The sequence below is a fragment of the Sminthopsis crassicaudata genome, chromosome 6 (genome assembly GCF_048593235.1).
Source record: "Sminthopsis crassicaudata isolate SCR6 chromosome 6, ASM4859323v1, whole genome shotgun sequence".
Classification (NCBI taxonomy): Eukaryota; Metazoa; Chordata; class Mammalia; order Dasyuromorphia; family Dasyuridae; genus Sminthopsis; species Sminthopsis crassicaudata.
Genome location: NC_133622.1, coordinates 223,787,716 through 223,806,715, shown reverse-complemented (window position 1 = coordinate 223,806,715; position 19,000 = coordinate 223,787,716).

Sequence of the window (19,000 nt, the reverse complement as noted above, 5' to 3'; positions counted from 1 at the left end):
TCTCAACTTTCTCCAGCATAACTAGTCTCTGTTCCTTGTTGGGTTTATTTTCTAATCCTTTGATCATTTGCATTGTTTTTAATTATTTAATCATTCTTTTCATTGACAGCTCTGTGATGGAGAGCATGCTGAAGTCTGGACTCGGGAGAACCTGAGTTCAGATCTAGCCTCAGACACTTATTAGATGTGTGACCCTGACCATTTCACTTCTATTTGTCTCAGTTTCCTCTTCTATAATAACTAGCACCTATCTCCCGGGACTGTCATGGGAACAAACAAGATAATGCTTATTTAGGAAAGTACCTAGTAAATGCTATGTAAATATTAGCTATTCTTACTACTATTATTCTGTAATCTCTGTAATATTATTTAGTTTGTGTGTATGTATATATATATATATATATGTGGATTCTTAATATATTACATATAATTTGGATTCTTATTACTTGCTATATATATGTACATCTGCATCTGTCTATATCAATCTATGTGTATATATCTTTATCTATATGTCTTTCCCATGAATGTCTACATTAGTCTTACCTGTTTTGTACTATGACCTTGAGACACAGTGATTAGAACAGCTCTTCTTGAATAGACAGGGGACCAGCAGAGCACTATGGATATACAAATCAGAAAAGAACAACTTGAAAATATAGGCTCATAGGATTCAGAACTTGAGGAGATTATTATCTATTGTAACTTCCATTTCTCAAAGGAGGAAACTGAGATTCATAGGGAGAAAATGCCTTGCTCTAAGCAATCTGCAATCCGTAAGGATCTCACAAAAAAGGAATCCATAAGGATCTCACAAAAAGAATCTCACAAAAAAGGCAAGGTCAAAAGAAAAAAACAAAACAAAATAAAAACAATGTGCACTTATGAGCTGGCCACCAGTATTAAAGGCATACAAAATCCGTACATCCCATATTAGCTGCAGTATTCATACTGGGTACAATAATAGAGCAGATATCAATGCAGAATCATTCAAGCAAGCAAAAACCACAAAGAAACTGGTTTGACTTGTAAGGAAATGTACCAGAAAATGAACTGTACAAGTATAGCCTAAAACAAAAGACAGGAAAAAAATTGGTTGATTTTCTTCTAGTGAATCCTGAAATCTGGAGTATCCCAAATCTGTGAAGTCCTAAGTCTCTGCAGCAATTCTGTATTCTCTCCCAAATGCAAAAAGTCCATTGTTTATCCCACATAAGACCCTATATTGTCGGGTCATAGCTCTGGGCTAATTCTCACAACCCCTTTTGGACCAGAATAAGTCCTCAGGACTTGGCTCCTGCTTTTCCTTTGAGAGCCTTAGAGGTAACTTTGAGACTTGTAATTGTCCCTAATACTGTATACAACCCCTCTATTAACTGAACAGCATCTCAAAAATCTTAATTAACATCAATTAGCTTTTACAAAGGGAACTTACTGAGAAAGCATAGCAAAAGGAAATTTAAAAAATAATCCCCAAACCAAGAGCACATTTCCCTTCTACACACCCATTCAGTCTTTAGGGAGAGTGGATGCAAACTTGAAATCTTGCTAGGAAACATTTCCTCCTGGGAGGCCTTTTTTCCCTTTGCAAAATCCCCATCTAGGTGAACTCTCAGTGTGGTGGAGTTGATGGCTATGTTCCCTTGCTCAAAGAACATGGTGTCTTGGTCACTGGGCCAATTCACTTCTAGGCTGGGTCAAGCAGGCTACTGCTCGGGGCTGGCTCCTGACCAGATTTGGCTGTTACTTTGCTATCAGCTCCTGCTGCTGAGGGGATCCTGGATGGCTGAAGCATAGATCCATTCTATCTGTAATACTTTTTCACTTAAGCTCAGGAAAGATGAAGCACAAAGAGACTCCTCCCTCAAAAAAAAATGGTAGCAGCTCCCTATATTCAAGGTCATTTGTTGACTGGATGAAAATATAAGACTTGTTGCTATTTCTGCTATTGCTATCCAGAAAATCAGAGCATTTTTCTTATTTGCCACCAAGGAAGAAACAAGAGCTCTTCCCTCAGACCTTCTGTATGTCCACTCAGCAACCAACTAAAAGGGTTTCAACGTCACCATGTGAAAAGCAAACAGGAAACAGTTAAAGGACCAAGCAGGTGTCTGAAGCAGGGGGCAAGGACCCTCCATCACACATGTCCCCAAACAGCTTCATCAAGCCCCCACATGGGTTGGTTCCAGAGCTTGGATCCTCATTGGCCAATCTCATAAACACACACACACACACACACAGAGTATATAGTTTTTATATATGATGTATTATATAAATAATATATATATACACACACACATAAACATATTATATATATTCATGTTTATATAAATTGTTGTTGTATCCTTAAAGTAAAGGATAAATATCAAGCTGTGCTAGAGATGACCTGCTCCCTAAGACAAAACCTTCTAGTTTGCTTCTTTTGAGAACATTCTTACAGTTGCCTCTTTAGATAATCCCTGATCTTGTCGGTCAAAAACAACAGGCTTAAGGTGACAGCAAAGGATAGAAATTCACTAAGCCCCAATATATATGTAAACACGTCCATATATACATACTCCTCTACCCACACACAGAGTGAAGAAACATATGTGAATATGTAGTGGGGGAACATATATATATATATCATATTTTTTCCATTTTACTTAAAACTTTTAATTCAGCAAATGTGAATTTCAAGGGACAATCGTATTTACAAGGACAGATATACTACCCCACCCACCCATAGTTCCTAGAGAACAGAAAGTGGGAACACCAAAAAGAGGAAGTAAATAAATATACGAATCCATGTTTGTATATGTGTCTGTGTATTTGTGTGCTTATTTGTGCATGTGTATATATGTGTGTTTGTGTGCACACATACACACTCCTCTCCTGATATACCTGATGGATGTGGTCCTGGTTGTCCATGGGTCTCCCCATTGCTTGAGTCTCAGCATAGGAATTACTCTAGAGCAAAGATGATTCTTAGCTAGTTACACCCGTCCAGCCTTTCCACTCTGCATCTCAGCATCATCACTGCTAGGTTCCATATCCATGTCGCAGGGGCATGGGACTGTGTCATGTTACAACAAGAAGAGACCTCATTACACGGAACGCAGAAAGTTAGCGCTGGAAGTGCTTCAAACATAGAACATGTTTAGAGCTTAAAAGACCCTTTGGACGTAAACTATGGAGTACATTGGAGTAATTAGAAATGAGAGGGAACTTGGACCGTAGAATTTGAAGCTTAAAGAAACTATAATCTACCTAACATAGACACGGAAAGGATTGTAGAACATTAAATGTCAGATTTGGAAGGGAACTCAAGATCTAGAACATAGGATATTAAAACTGGGAAGGAGCTTAGAATATGGTATTTTTGTTGCGGTTCAGTCATTTCGGTCAAATCCGACGCTTCATGACTGCATTTGAGGATTTGGGGTGCAGATACGGGAGTGGTTTTCCATTTCCTTCTCCAACTCATTTTAGAGATGAGGAAATTAAGGCAGATAGAATTAACTGACTTGCCCAGAGTCACACAGATACTAAGTGTCTTAGACCAGATTTGAACTAGGGAAGATGAGTCTTCTTGACTCCAGACATGGTGCTCTATCTACTGTATCACCAAGCTGCTCTAGAACATAGATATAGAACGTGAAAACATCAAGGGACATTAAAATGTAGAATGTCAGAATTAAAAAAAAATAGAATGAAAACATAGAATGTGGGATGTTGCAGTTAGAGGTGACTTTAGAATGAAGAAAGCATAATATTAGAGTTGGGAAGGAATCCAAGTTCCTTATATCTATATGTCTATATGTCTATATATATATGTGTGTGTATATATATTATATATGTATATAATATGTATACACACATATATGTATATATACAACATACATGTATACACACACACACACACATATATAGTTGTATTTGAGTATGTGTGCAAGTTTTCTGACTCCCAGCTTTTGTGTTAAGTTCTTGATTCCATAGCGGAGTAGTTCTCTGAAAGAAAAAAGTGAGTGCAAACTCTTTCTTTGCAAGACCATCCCAAACACAGCATGGTAATTATGGCCTTAATAAGCTGCTAATCCATTGCTTATAAGAGGCTGTTATCACAGGTTTCTAAGGGAGTTTTCTCAAGTGCCACCGGTGGGGTTCCAATTGCTGCCTCTGGGAAATAGAAGGAACTCTTTGCTTTCTCATGGCCCTCATCACCCACAGCCCACCCGGTTCTGTGGAAGGGAACGGGCCTGGACCTCAGCAATCACATAGGAGTTGCTGTGAGTTATCCTGGCCTTTGAAAACTGGGCCTGGTAACTTCAGGGTTACCTTAGCCCCTGGAAGGAGCACTGAGCTCCCACTTCTGTTTGAAACAAACTGGATCTAATCAGAGTCCGGAGAGGTTCCATCTTTTGGTTCCTCTCCAAATGCTGAAATGATCGTCTGTGTTGGCAAATGTTAAATTAATAATAAAAAAGAACAATTATAAAAGAGGGAACTAAAAAAAAAAACCAAAAAGCAAAGTTTTTCAACATAGCAATGCTGTGGGAAGGCTGCAATGGGGAAAGACGTCCTGAGACCCTCGCTGGACCTCGGTTTTCTCAAATGTCAAATGAGAGGGTTTCTTAAGAATGATGCTCTCCCCCATTCCAAAGGCCTAAAACCAATGATGATGACCCAGAGAAACATTCTTGTTTTTTAGAACTAGTTTCTTCTTCTTTCTGTGTGTGTGTGTGTGAATCTCTCTTACTCTCACTCTCTTTCTTTCTCTCTCTCTCTCTCTCTCTCTCTCTCTCTCTCTCTCTCTCTGTGTGTGTGTGTCTCTTGTTACTCTCATTTCTCTCTTGCTCTTTGTGTCTCTCTATCTCTGTCTCTTGTTTCTGTGTGTGTCTATCTCTTGTATTTTTCTCTGTATGTCTGTCTCTCTTGTTTCTGTTTGTCTGTCTCTGCATCTCTCCTCACTCTCCCTTTGCTCGCCTCTCTTTTTGTCTCTCCTCTTTCCATCTCTCCCTCTCTCTTCCTTCTTTTTCTCTCTCTCTCCCCCTGTTTCTGTTTCTTTGTCTTCCCCCTTTCTCTTTTCTCTCTCTCTCTCCCCTCATCTCTTTTTCTCTCTTTTTGTCTTCTCCACTTTTTTCTCTCACTCTGTCTCCCCTTATCTTCTGTTATCTCTCTCTCTGTCTCCCTCCCTCTCTCTCTCCTTCTCTCCTCCCTCCCTTTTTAAAAAGTTCAATGTGAAATACCAGCCTTAATCCCCTAGTAGCAGCACTGTTTTTCCTGCCCCGGCATTGCACAACTTGTGGTATGGCCCCGTGCCACCCATTACCCATGAAGCGAGGTTTGACGTCGCTAGGGAACATCATGTACAATGCCCACGTTTTATCAAAACCAAATAGCAGAACAATGCATACAGGGCCTTGCACAAATCAGACTCATAAGATTTCACCATGATAAAGACAATAGAGAAGAAATATATAGTCTGTCTTCATTAGAAAATAAATAGAGCCGGTCCCTCCCACCTTCCCTCCCTCTCCGAGCCCCCCTGCTCCCCCTGTACCTGCTTACCACACCCCACCCTCTTGTCATCAAGTGCTTCCTTTGGTCTCCAACTGTTCAGGTTTCACCAGTCTGGTGACCCAGTCGTACCTGGTTGCGCCACAGTGGGGTGAGGTTTGGGAAGGGGGGAGAAGGACTCCTATTGACAGCCCCACCGAAGGCGAACCCTTAGACTCCCATCCCCCTACGCAAACCCTGGTGGGGTTCAGAAGGAAATGGATCAAAGTAGAGCTGGCTCAGTTAGGGGAGATGGGATCAATAAGGTGATGAGAGCCCGGGCAAGAACTTTGTGACATTTAAGCGAAGGCACCGATGGAGCAGAGAGGATTCTGGGTTTCTCTTCTTAAGAAGCAGGTTGGAACGTCCTTTACTATGAGTGTCTCATTCTCATTATTATTTGGATCATCGATTTAGAGGTGAAAATGACCAAGTAGCCCAAGCTCCTCATTTTGACAGAGAGACAAAAAGAGGCATCACAAAGGGAAAGAGCTTGCCTAAGGTCACACCAAAAACATGTCCGGGAGTCGAGACTCAATTCTGCGATTGCCGGTTCCAAAGCCTAAACCCTTTCCACTTCACTACCCTGTGATGTTAAGCAAACTATTTTCTTTTTTTTTTGGACTTCTCTCAGCTGTCAAAAGAGAGGGCTGGATTAGCTGATCTCCAAAGTCCTGCCATGTCCGACACTCTGTGGTGGAGTGTTTTGTTCTAAACAAAATCCCTGTTGCAGTGTAAGGGTACCAGACAACTCAGAGGTCTTGGGTTTTCACTTCAACTAGAAGCCTCCAAGGAAACAGAAAAAGGTAAAAAAGCTATTACTAAAAAGAGTCTTCCTTGATAACAAGTTAGGGCACCTCGACTTATCGAGGGCTTATACAGGGCTTACTGCCGTCTAGTAACTTCCTGCAACAAGGACCAATGAGAAATAGGACAGAAAAGGATTTTTAGACCCATCCATTGCCTTCAGAGAGTGGGGGTTACCCCAATTCCCAATGCAGGGGAAACTAGTTGCATGAAACTCAAAGGCTGTGACCTTTACAAACAAGCCAAATAAAGAAGGGAAACTCTACCTCCTACAGTGACCAGGGACTACAGGAGCTAAGGTTTTAGTCAAGATATAAATCACTTCGGAAATCTTCAACATAAAGAAGATCCAACTCACTTCCAGTTGATCAATGATGGACAGAAATAACTACACCCAGAGAAGGAACACTGGGAAGTGAATGTAAACTGTTAGCACTACTGTCTATCTACCCAGGTTACTTATACCTTCGGAATCTAATACTTAATGTGCAACAAGAAAATGGTATTTACACCCATATATTGTATCTAGGTTATATTGGAACACATGTAAAATGTATGGGATTGCCTGTCATCGGGGGGAGGGAGTGGATAATTTGGAAAAATGAATAAAAAAAAAAGATATAAATCACTTCTAAGTATGCAATGTTTAGAAAAACAGCTATTCAGATCTTAAAGGACCCAGTCTTTGCAACTAGGATACATGGAATTTAGAACCAGAACTAGATTCATCTAGTCATAGAATCATAAAGGAGTTATTTAATCTGACCCCCAGATGAGGAAACTGAGGTCCCCAGAGAATAGGGGACAGAAACATGTAGATTATCAAGATCACCTGGTTTAAACACTTCATTTTGTAGATGAGGAAGAGATTTCATGATTTACCCATAAATAGCAGCAGAGCTAAAATTCAGACCCCATTTTTGGAATCCTAATTCAATCCAGTGTTTTTTCTGCTAAAATGTTAGCATCAAAATTGGATCTCATCAGCCCAAAAGTTCCTAAAGGTTGTTTGCTCTCTTCCATCCTTCCTTCTGCTTGCTTATGTCTTTTCTGAAAGCCTCAAGGTGAAAAAGCCCTGGGTTCTCCCAGACAAGCACTTTCTAAAATGCTGGAAAAGCTTCAGATACAGTTCCATCAACATAATGAGCCAGTCTAGCCCAAGCTCTCAGAGGAATATGATCCTACCCACCAGGGTGTGTGGCTATCATACACCCTTGGGTCTCAGAAAAGCTAAGGGATGGTTTTCTCAAACTAAATTCCTATTAAACACTAGACCAATGTACTTCCCCATGAGATTATCACTTTGAGAATCATTCTGTCCTTCAGCACAGCGACAAAGATTTTATGTTCAGGTCTTACAGTTCCTGGCACATAGTAAACATTTAACAAATCACTTGGTGACTGACAGTCAACCAGACTTGTAGCTTTTCGAAAAGGGTACTTGTTAAGGTGATACAGGAGAAACAAATATCCCCCCAAAGTCTGTGACACTCAACCACATCATTACCTCTCAAATAGGCTGACCACTTGATGATGAATTCTCTAGCCATGGCAACCCATGAAAGAAACCAAAGATACAAAATGGCTCTCAGTCAACAGGAATGATCTTTTTTTTTACCTGTCCCTCCTGGGTATTGAATTGCTAGCGCTAATGCACACTCCAGGGACTTGTTTGGGGGTCCTTTAGAGTTTCCTGATGGGGTGGGGTATTAGAACCCCTCAATTCTTGTTTTTATGAGTTGCCCGCCATGAGACTCCTGGGCTAGCAGACCCTTGCCTCTGTGCAACAATGAGCAAGTTCTCCCTTTTGGGCGCAGCCCTTGGGTGTGAGCCTTAAACTCCTAATTCCCAACCATTACAGCATGTGTATCAGATTGCTGCTGATTACTTAAAATGGCCTGTTTGTATACGCCAACCACCCCAGCCCTTTTTGGAAGCCAAGGCTTTCACTCCTGGGTTGAATTCTGAATGAGTGTTATGTTGATTGAAACCTTAGTTTAATTAAAACAAGGAAGGCTAATTAAAGAATCCAGTAGGTTCAGAACACTTCAGTAAAATGCCTTTGTAATTATAACTTACGTTTCATTAATGGAAAAGGAAAAAAAAATATGAAAGAGAAAACCAACTCACCTAGCATTAGAACTGGAAAAGAAATTAGAGGGTATCTGGTGGAGGATTCCCCCCTACCCCTAATTTTAGAGAAGAGGAAATCACAGGTCAGAATAAGCAACTTCCGGACACGCTTAAAATCTGATCCTGGAAGCCAGGACTTCTCTGACCCACCTGTAGCTTACCAGCTAGACTCTCTCCAATCTCTAATCCTCCTCAGCATGTCACAGAACTGAAGAGTAGGCAAGGCTCAGAAGCTGCCTAGATTAAGTCCCACCTGAACAAGAGTCCCTCTAGGTCATAGCTGACAAGTGATCATCCACACTTTACTTCAATACTTCTAGAAAGCGCTGGTCTCCAGCAAGGGCCTCCATTGGATGAGCACCTGATCATCTTTAATAAATGAGCATTCAAGTGCATTGGGCATAGCGTTATATATACATCTATAGGTACATACAATACATGTATGTATTGGCCCAGATGTGTAATTTCATCAGTAGGGAGAATACCAAGGGTAGAAATTCTGTCTAAAGTTGCTGATTGTTATCTCATGTCTAACATGGAGAATTGTCCTGCAGAGCAGATGTTTGGACTTGCTCACAGTCAAAGGTGAGACTTGAACATGGATCTTCTTAACTCCAAAACCATCTCTCTAATCACTATGCAACACTACCTCCAAGCAATTATGTCTTCCATCCCCAATGTAGCACAGAAGGAAAGCGTAGGAACTGGGCTCAAATTCTAGCTCAGCTAGAATCAGTTGTGTGATCTTAAGCAGGAGATGGTTGTGGTCATAGTAAGTTAGCTCAGTTGGCTGAAGCATGATAAGAAGAAGATCAAAATAAAGGATTCAGTCCCGCTGTTAATCATTGGTCACCTGTCCATCTCGTAAATGGTGACAAGGAAGAAAAGGCAAGAGAGTCCAGATGGCTGTCTCTATACCCTTCTATCCTCAACATTGGTGTGACAGCTCAAAGGCCATGGCAGGGTAAGAAGCGCCATCTTTATCTCTAATGAACAAGCCATCATCTTATCATGGAGCTTCATAAAGTTCTCTTAATCCAAATGACTCCCAGATGCCATCTCTAGTCTTGGCAAGAAGAGTATCTCATCTATAATTCAAAATACTTGAAGATGACGGTTTTAGAGATAAGAGAACTGGAGATTTCTACCTCCTTGTGTACAGAAGAGAAAACTGAGGTTAAAAGATTTACCCAAAATAAGTGTTTGAGGTAGATAATTGAGCCCAGATCTTTCAGACTTTAGATGGTCCGTATGCTGTCTCTCATCTCAGAGCACCTATAACCTCTTTCCTTCTTGTTGGAAGTTAATCCCATGTCCTCTTGTTTTATCGTTCTAAGAGATGGAAAGTTGATTGGTCTGTAACTCTACATTTCTGGGAGATTTCTTCTAGTTCTCTTAGGAAAGGAGATGTGGAGACCCAAACCTCTGCCCTTCTCTATATCATGAGCTCCCGGCCCCAGTTTCAGGCAGATCACTGAGATATCTTTTTTTTTTTTTTTTTTTTTTTTTTTAAATTTTTTTTATATTATATATATATATATATATATATATTTTATAATATTATCCCTTGTATTCATTTTTCCAAATTACCCCCCCTCCCTTATTCCCTCCCCCCGACGACAGGCAATACCATACATTTTACATGTGTTACAATATAGTCTAAGTACAATACATGTGTGTGAATATCATTTTCTTGTTGCACAATAAACATTAGAATCCGAAGGTACATGCAACCTGGGCAGACAGATATTAGTGCTAACAATTTACATTCACTTCCCAGTGTTTCTTCTCTGGGTGTATCTACCTCTGTCCATCATTGATCAACTGGAAGTGAGTTGGATCTTCTTTATGTTGAAGATTTCCACTTCCATCAGAATACATCCTCATACAGTATCGTTGTTGAAGTATACAGAGATCACTGAGATATCTTGGCCCCTCAGGCTCTTGATGAGGTTATAGCTCTCTACACAATCCCAATGGCTTCTTTCTAGAGGACCTGAGCCACACTGCACAATACATGAAGGATTTTTCTTTTCACCTGTTCTTCTCAGCTAGATCAGCTCCCCCTACTTCAGTCAGCAAAAGCCAAACCCAACAGATGGGACTGCCAACAATGCACAACCAACAGCCCACGCACATGGCTCTCTTGTGTGCCATCAGGCAAACAGAGGCTAAGACCTATTGTCTGCAAGACCAGAAAACTTTGTTTTGCCAAGAGAACCTGCCTCTCTCGGTGACTGAGGCTGAAAGTAAACATGCTCATCTGGGCACTGCTGAGAAAGGAGTGCATCTAGCTCAGTTTCCCTGCAGGAATACAATATTCCAAAGAATTGAGGGGACTGAGAAGAGATTAGAGGGAAGCTCTCATAGAGAACATTTCCATTGATGTAAATTGACAACTTTGAGTCTTAGAAGATTGGCTGGGGGACAAAGGTTGATTTACTCACTCAGGGTCTCACAGCCAGTAGGGATGTAACTCTTCCTGATCCCAAGGCTGGGTCTCCATTTACTCTGATATATTCCCAGAGAATTATTTTTATTATTATTTATTTATTTATTTTTGCTGAGGTAATAAGTGTTAAATGACTTGCCCAGGGTCACACATCTAGGAAGTGTTAAGTGTCTGAGGCCAGATTTGAACTCAGGTCCTCCTGGCTTCAGGACTGAGGCTCTTTTTAATTTTTTATATTATGGAATAAATACTTAAAAGCTCCCAGACTTAGAAGAGATTATCAAATCCATCCCTTCTCCTTTCTCTTACAGATAAGGAAACTGAGGCACAGAGATATTAAATGACCTTGGAAGCCATCTAGTTCAGCCTCATTTTAGAGAAAAGGAAACCAAGGCACAGAGAGATTTAAATACATATACTGAGCATTCCATTGAGAACTTGAATTGCCCTACAATTCTAGGCTGCCTTTCATTTAAATTTGGTCTATTTGGGATGCTAACATCTCCCACTACAAAAATTGGGGCATAGTTTCTTCTTTTCATTTTTAAAAATAAGCTTCCACTTCCTAAAAACATTGGCAAAAAAGAGTGGACATTCAAGAGTGTTAGTCTTGGCTAAACACTGTAACTGCTCCGTAACTAACACAGACCTGTTCACATCAGGCTAATTTTTTAAAATGTGTGCTATGTTGTATTCTAAATATAAATCTAGATAAAGCATATATTCAAAAACACAAAACAAAAATCTAACTAGAAATCTTGCCTTCAAAGAAGGAGAGAATCTTGAAAGATCTTTTCATTTTCTACATCTACTCTCTACTGCCCATGAAGCCCAAAGACCTCATTCTTCCCTTCCCCTAACATCATATTATAGATTCAGAACTACTGGGACAAAGCTTAGAATTCATTTTGTTCAACTCTCTCATTGTACAGCTGATAAAGAGGCATGGAGGTGACTCAGGGTCAGGATGACCAAAATTCAAATTCTATTTTAGTTGCTAATTGACCCTGGGCAAGTCACTTAACTCTGTTTGCTTCAGTTTTCTCTTTTATAAAATGAGCTAGAAAAGGAGATGGCATATCATTCCAAGATCTAACAAGCAAACTCCAAATGCAGTCACACAACTGAATGAATAATGACTCAACAACAAAATGGGCATAATATTAGCATCTACCTCCCAGGATGTTGTGAGGATAAAGGGAGATAATAATTCTAAAGTGCCTGGTAAAACTTGGGAAAGCTCTATATAAATGCTAGAAGTTGTTAAGGAATCATATTTTAGAGAGGTACGGTTACTTGCAAGTCTATAAAACGAGGATGGACTCAATGACCCCCAAGATCTCTTCTAAATCTTTGCTCCTATGACTCTGTACCTTACTTAATATCAACTCTGGCTCTGTATGCATTGTCCCATCATTATAGCATCAGAACTTCAGAACTAGGAGGAAACTTAGAGATCATGTGAGTTTTGATCCCTCATTTTATAGATGAAGAAACTGAGGCTCAGAGAGTTGAGGGACTTGCCCTACATCACACCAATAGTAAATTGGATTTAAATCTGTGTCTCTCTACTCCGTATCATTCTATTTCCACTAATCCTTTTATTATTAGTAGTAGTATTATTTTGATTTTTTTAAGCAAAAGAAAAAATTAAGAAAGGATTGAAACTAATTATGGCCAATCAAGATCACGCAATTCAATTTCTCCTTCACCCATCATCCTCCAGTCCTGCTTTCCTATATCACCTATAGAAAACTCAAATGAAGATAAAGAGGAGATCGTGTATTGATGATGGCTTTTGAGGCCCTATTTACCTACCTCTAGGACAGCAAATAATGGCTTACTCAGAAATTCTGTAGGCAGTATCCATAAATCTAGGCTTGAGAGGTTGTGGAAAGGTCAACTAGTAGAGGTTTTTTTCCCCTAACTAAGATGCTGATCAGTGCAGAAAGCCCTCAGGAACCGGTTGGTTCTGTAAATAGCTCCCATATCTTAAATTATGCATCTCATCCACCCTCAGATTAAAAAGAGACTGCATCCACAGTGAATATTGAGTAATTGATGGCATCTGCCAACAGCAATCTCGCCCTTCTCTGAACTCCCAAAGTACTTACAGTCTGTACCACTCATGTTGGCACTTCATTATGTACTACCTGGCACCAGTACTTAAATGTTTCATGTTTGCACACTTTCCATGAGGAAAATGTTAGCCTCCCCTCTCCAATCTGTCCTCTACCTTGATATTCCTCAAACACAGATCTAACCTCGTCACTCCCCTTCTTAAAGAGATCAAGAGGGGAAAGACCCCTATGTTTGAAAATATTTAGAGCAGCTTTTTTTTTTGTAGCAGAAAAAATAGAAACTAAAAGGGTACCCATCAATTAGAGAATGGCTGAACAAGTTATGGCATATGACTATAATGGAACACTAGCGTGCCAAAAGAAATGGTGAAGTGGATGTTTTCCTCGAAACCTGGGAACTGGTGTAGGGTGAAGTAATGACAACAAGAAAACAAGCATTTATTAAGTGCTTACTACATGTCAGGCAGAGCATTAGAGTGAGCATAATGAGGAGATTAATTTAGAGGATCACAATATTACAAAGAAAAACAACTTTGAAAGACTGGAAAACAGGATCAATGCAATGACAACCTGTGCTTGCTGATGATGATACTTCATACCTCCTGAGAAAAAGAGAGAGAGAATGGCATTAGGATGCAGAATGAGAGTCATTTTCCGATATAGTCGATGAAAATTTGTTTTGTTTGATTGTGAATAGCTATTGGCAAAAAAGAAAAAGGTTTTATAAGTCTGTATCCCAAAGAGATAAAAAAGAAAAAAGAAAAGGATCTATGTGTACAAAAATACTTATAGCAGCTCTTTCGGTGATGGTAAAGAAATGGAAATCGAGGGGATGACCATCAATTGGGGAATGACTGAACTAGGTGTTGCATATGATTGTGATATAATATTATTATGCTCCAAGAAGATAAGCAGGATGGATGCTCTTAGGAAAATATGGAAAGATTTAAATGAACTGATGCAAAGTGAAATTAGAAGAATCAGTAGGACATTGTACACAGTAACAGCAACATTGTTTGATGATCTACTATGGATAACTCAGCTATTCTCAGCAATACAGTGATCTAAGATAATTCTGTAGGACTCATGATGAAAGGTGCTGTCTATCTCCAGAGAAATAACTGGTTGAGCTTGGATGCAGATCAAAGATATTTTTTCTTTACTTTCTCTTTCTTGGATTTTTCTTAGTCTTTGTTTTGTTTTATAGAATGACTTAATGGAAATCTGTTTTGCATGGCTACACATGTATAACTATTTCAAATTGCTTGCCTTTTCAGTGAGGGAAAGAGAGAAAATTTAGAACTCAAGATGGCATGGGAGGGGAGAGGAGGAAAAAAGAGAAAAGAAAAGTGATAGGGGAAGAGGAGGGATAGAGAGAAGAAGAGAAGAAAAGTGAAAAGAAAAGAATAGAAGAGGAGAGGAGAGAATAGAAGAGGAGAAGAGAGGATAGAAGAGAAAAGAGAAGGGAGAAAAGAGAAGAGAATTTATTTAACATTTATCAAGTTTAAAGTAAAAATATATTTTTAAAAATTAAAAATAAATTTAACAATTTTTAAAATAAAACTATGAATAATAGACATTCATAGTTTCATAGGTGATGATCTCTTTCTAATCTATTAAAAATTTTTATCAACAATTATTTATTTTATTTTATTTTTTGCTCTCCTACTTAGAAAAACAAGCAAACCAACAAACCTTGGTAACAAATATGTATAATGGAATAAAACAAATTCCACATAGTCTATGTCCAAAAACTATTGTCTCTTGTGTAATTTTTAATTGATCACCTTTCTTTTAGGAGGTACTAAATCTACTTTATCCCTTGAGTTTCTGCTTAAAATTGTTACAAAATCACTCCCTCTTGTTTTTGTTATGGTTGGTATTTCCTTTGATTTGCTTATCCCTTCAGATTTAGTTCCCCACCTGGGGCTTTGTTCTGGGGTCATATAGGGGAAGGTGATTGATTTTGCTTGGTTTTGTCCTGTGTACTTAGATTCCTGTGCTGACATCCATCTTTCAAAGATCTTTGAGGTTCAGAATACTGGATCTTCAGGACTCTCTCTGATGTCTCTGAGACCAGTTTGAACTGGTTGTTGTCGATCCCTAGCACTCCCAAATTCCCAATCCCAGGTTTTTCTGACCACCTTGGAACTTTCTGGGGTAGGGGAGAAATTCACTGAATTTCTAGCTATGGTGGGAACTGTGCTGGAACTGGTAGAGGGTTGGGAACTGAGTGTCCTTTTATTGTCCTTAAGTTTCTGATTGAACTCTTCTGTAAATCTAAGGTAGATGCAGTCACTTACTTTAATTTTTCACTAGATTCCCTCACCATCAGTTTGATGTGAACTTCTGGCTTTGATGCAGTCAAATATTAGGACCTACATCATATATTGTCTTCCTGTTCAGACAATCATCTTGGATGGAAGTGCACCATAGTTCGTGTTTAATACTTTATTTTGATTAAATTGAATTTTTAAAGTTAAAAACCATGTTTTCTTTATTGAGAGATTAGGCATTGTATTTACCTATGTATATATCATCTTTTTACAAGACTGTAAGCTTTAAGAAAGTCCTAAAGTCAAATCTGGTCTGAGACACTTAACACTTCCTAGCTATGTGACCTTGGGCAAGTCACTTGACCCACAATGCTTCAGGGAAAAAAAAGAAGGTAGAGACCCTAATTTACTTAGCTTTAGCTTTATATACAAGTGTGAATATATATATATATATATATATATATATATATATATATATATATATATATATACATACACATATATGTGTGTGTATACCAATTTACTTAGCTTTATATATAGATGCTTAATAATGTCTAATGTTGCATTTTGTTGTAACTGAGTGGAAATATAACTTTAGGAAAAAGATATCTAGCATCTATCTGTCTCAGGCTATCTCTATCACTTCTATCTCTCTACTTTTTTATTTCTATCATCTATATCTCCCTCCCCTCTCTCTCTTCCCCTCCCATCTATAATCTATTTATTTATCACGACCTAAGTCACCCCAAGATAATGACTTAGATTCCTAAATCACAGATTATGTCAGGAAAAATCTGAGCAGAAGAGTTGAACTAGCTGTCATAATTCTCCCAGTCTCCACTAAGAATCTGTCTCTATGATGATGCTTTGTTGCATTGACAATCCTGCTTTGATCCTCCTTTGCACTCACTTTGTTACCTGACACTAGTTAGGGGAGCTGTTTTAAAGATCAAAGACATCATTGTAAGCCCTGCTTCTTCATATCTTTATTTACTTCCTAAAAATAAATCTAACCTAGGAAAGAAGCAGGGGCATGCTTCAGTTACTGATAGCAACTACCTTGAGGCTGTAAACTCAATTATTTCAGATTTGTTTAAGTTAAAAAACAAACAAACAAACAAAAAACCTTTAATGATTCCTCACTCCATATGGATTAGAATCCAAATGTCATTACATTAGCACATTAGAATAGGGAGCATTCAAGGTTCACTCCAAATGGAACCAAATAGGTTTTTCCAAATTCATTTCCCATTACTCTCTGCTTCAGTCTCTTGGTTCCCTGAAGTTACTGTGAATGTTCCTACCTCCACACTTTCATTCCCACCTTTTCTTAGTCTGAAATAGATTTTTCCTTCTCAGCGTATTGAAGCACTACTCTCCCTTCACAATCCAGACAAAATCTCTGGAGGATGGAATAGAGGCAACAGAAATAGAGCAATGGGGAAGCTTGGTAGCACCATGGATAGAGTGCTGGAACAAGTCTTAGAAAAAGTTTTTTTTGTTTGTTTTTTTGGTTTTTAAATGTCAGTTCAAATTACTGCTTCAGATACTTCCTGGCAGAATATAAATGCTAAGTATCATCATCATTATTATTATCTGAAATCAGAAAACTTGGAAGTAAATTTTACTTCTACTACTCTCTACTTATAGGTCCTATCATTTGTAAAATGAAAGAGATGGATCTAAATGTCCTTTGTTGCTCCAAATTCCATCCTTTTAGATCTTTCGCAGCTTCTACAACCAACAGAGAATTCTCCATGCTTTAAGTATCTGTAGTATGTCTTCATACCTTTTAGAAACTTAACTTTTAGTTATTTTTGTATGTGTGTGTGTATATGTATTTTCATACATACATACATATGCATATATACACACATATACAGATATATGTGTGTGTATATATACATATATATAATATTTAACTTAGACAGCAAGATCCTTGAGGTCAGGGACTATATTTTAAGCTTTGCCATAATTCTAGTGCCCAGGATGGCATTCCATACATGGTAGGAACTTGGTAAAAATGACTTGGAATGAAGACAGAGCAAAAAGTTTACTAGAAATCCAGTGGACTGAGATTCCTGGGGAATAGTGGAGAGTTATGAGAGGCTGGATGAATACAATGCTGCACCTGGAGTCAGGAACACCTGAATTCAAATCCAGCCTCTGATACTTCCTTTTGAGTTAAGTGATCCTGAACAGATTGTTTAACTAACTTCTTTCTGACTCAGCTTCTTCATCTGTAAATGGAGATAATAATGGGATCTACCTCCCAAGATGGTTATGAAGATCCAATGAGAAAAATATGTTTTAATTTTTTTAAAAAAGCACTTAGCACAGTGTTTGGCACAGTATATAAAGGCTTATTCTCTCCCTTTTCCATTTAAAAAAGAAAGGGAATTTAGAAAGCACTCAACCCGGGTATCATATTTTGTAGATGATAAAATTCAAGTCTAATAAATCAAAGAGAAAAAAAAAGATTAATTAATTAAAGTAAAATAAATCGAAGAAGCTTGTCCAAGGTTGCACAAATCATGAATGGCACTCACATCTTAAAGTGCTAAGTTAACCCTTATCTTTCTTGACTTCTCTGCAGTTCTTGACACTGTTGATCAGCCCTTCATCCTCGATATTTTCTCCTCCTTTGCTTTTTATGGAATTGATTTTTCTTGCTTCTCCTTACCTATTTTCCCACTCCTTTCCACTGTCCTTTGCTGCGTCATCATCCATTTCCTATATTGTGGTTGTTTCTGAAAGTCTTATCCTGGGCCATCTTCTCTCCACTTCCTACATTTTCTCTTTTGATGACCAGAGACATCAAACCTCCATGGGTTCGAATGTCATCTGTGTAAAGATGACTCAAAAAAATCTCTCCTCTCTCTCCATCTCTTGATCTCTCCACCATCTCTCCATCTCTCCCTCTCCCCCTCTCTCTCTTTCTCTCTCTTCCTTTCTCTCTTTGTATCTCTTTCCCCATTCCTCCCCCTCTCTCTTTCTCTTTCTCTCCTAATTGCCAGGCTGAATCAACAGAAGTCTGCTAGAAATCTCCATCTATATATCCCATCAACACAACCAATTCAGTATGTCTAAACAAGAAGTGCCCCATAAAATCTGATCTTCTTCAGAATGCTCTGTTGTTGTCGAGAACAGCACCATTATTCCGGAGATTTTTATTCATCCTCTACATAGCTAACAAAGTGATTTTCCTAAATCAAGATCCAATTCTGTCACTCCCCTACTCAATAAATTCTAGTGACTTCCTATTCCATCTAAGAGCATCAATCTCTTTGGACATTCCCTCCCCTTTCCTCCCCATAAGATTGTTTTTGAGCCTTAAGAATTTCATTCTTATAGACCAGTCGATCAGTGGAACAGATTAGGTACAAAGGACAAAAAAGGGTACATCTATAGCAATCTAATCTTTGACAAACCCAAAGATACCAACATTAGGGACAAAAATTCATTATTCGGAAGAAACTGTTGGGAAAACTGGAAATTAGTATGGCAGAAATTAGATATGGATCCACACTTAACACCATATACCAAGATAAGTTCAAAATGGGTCCATGATTTAGGCATAAAGAATGAGATCATAAATAGATTAGAGGAACAGAGGATAGTCTACCTCTCAGACCTGTAGAGGAGGAAGGAATTTATGACCAGAGGAGAATTAGAGATCATTATTGATCACAAAATAGAAGATTTTGATTACATCA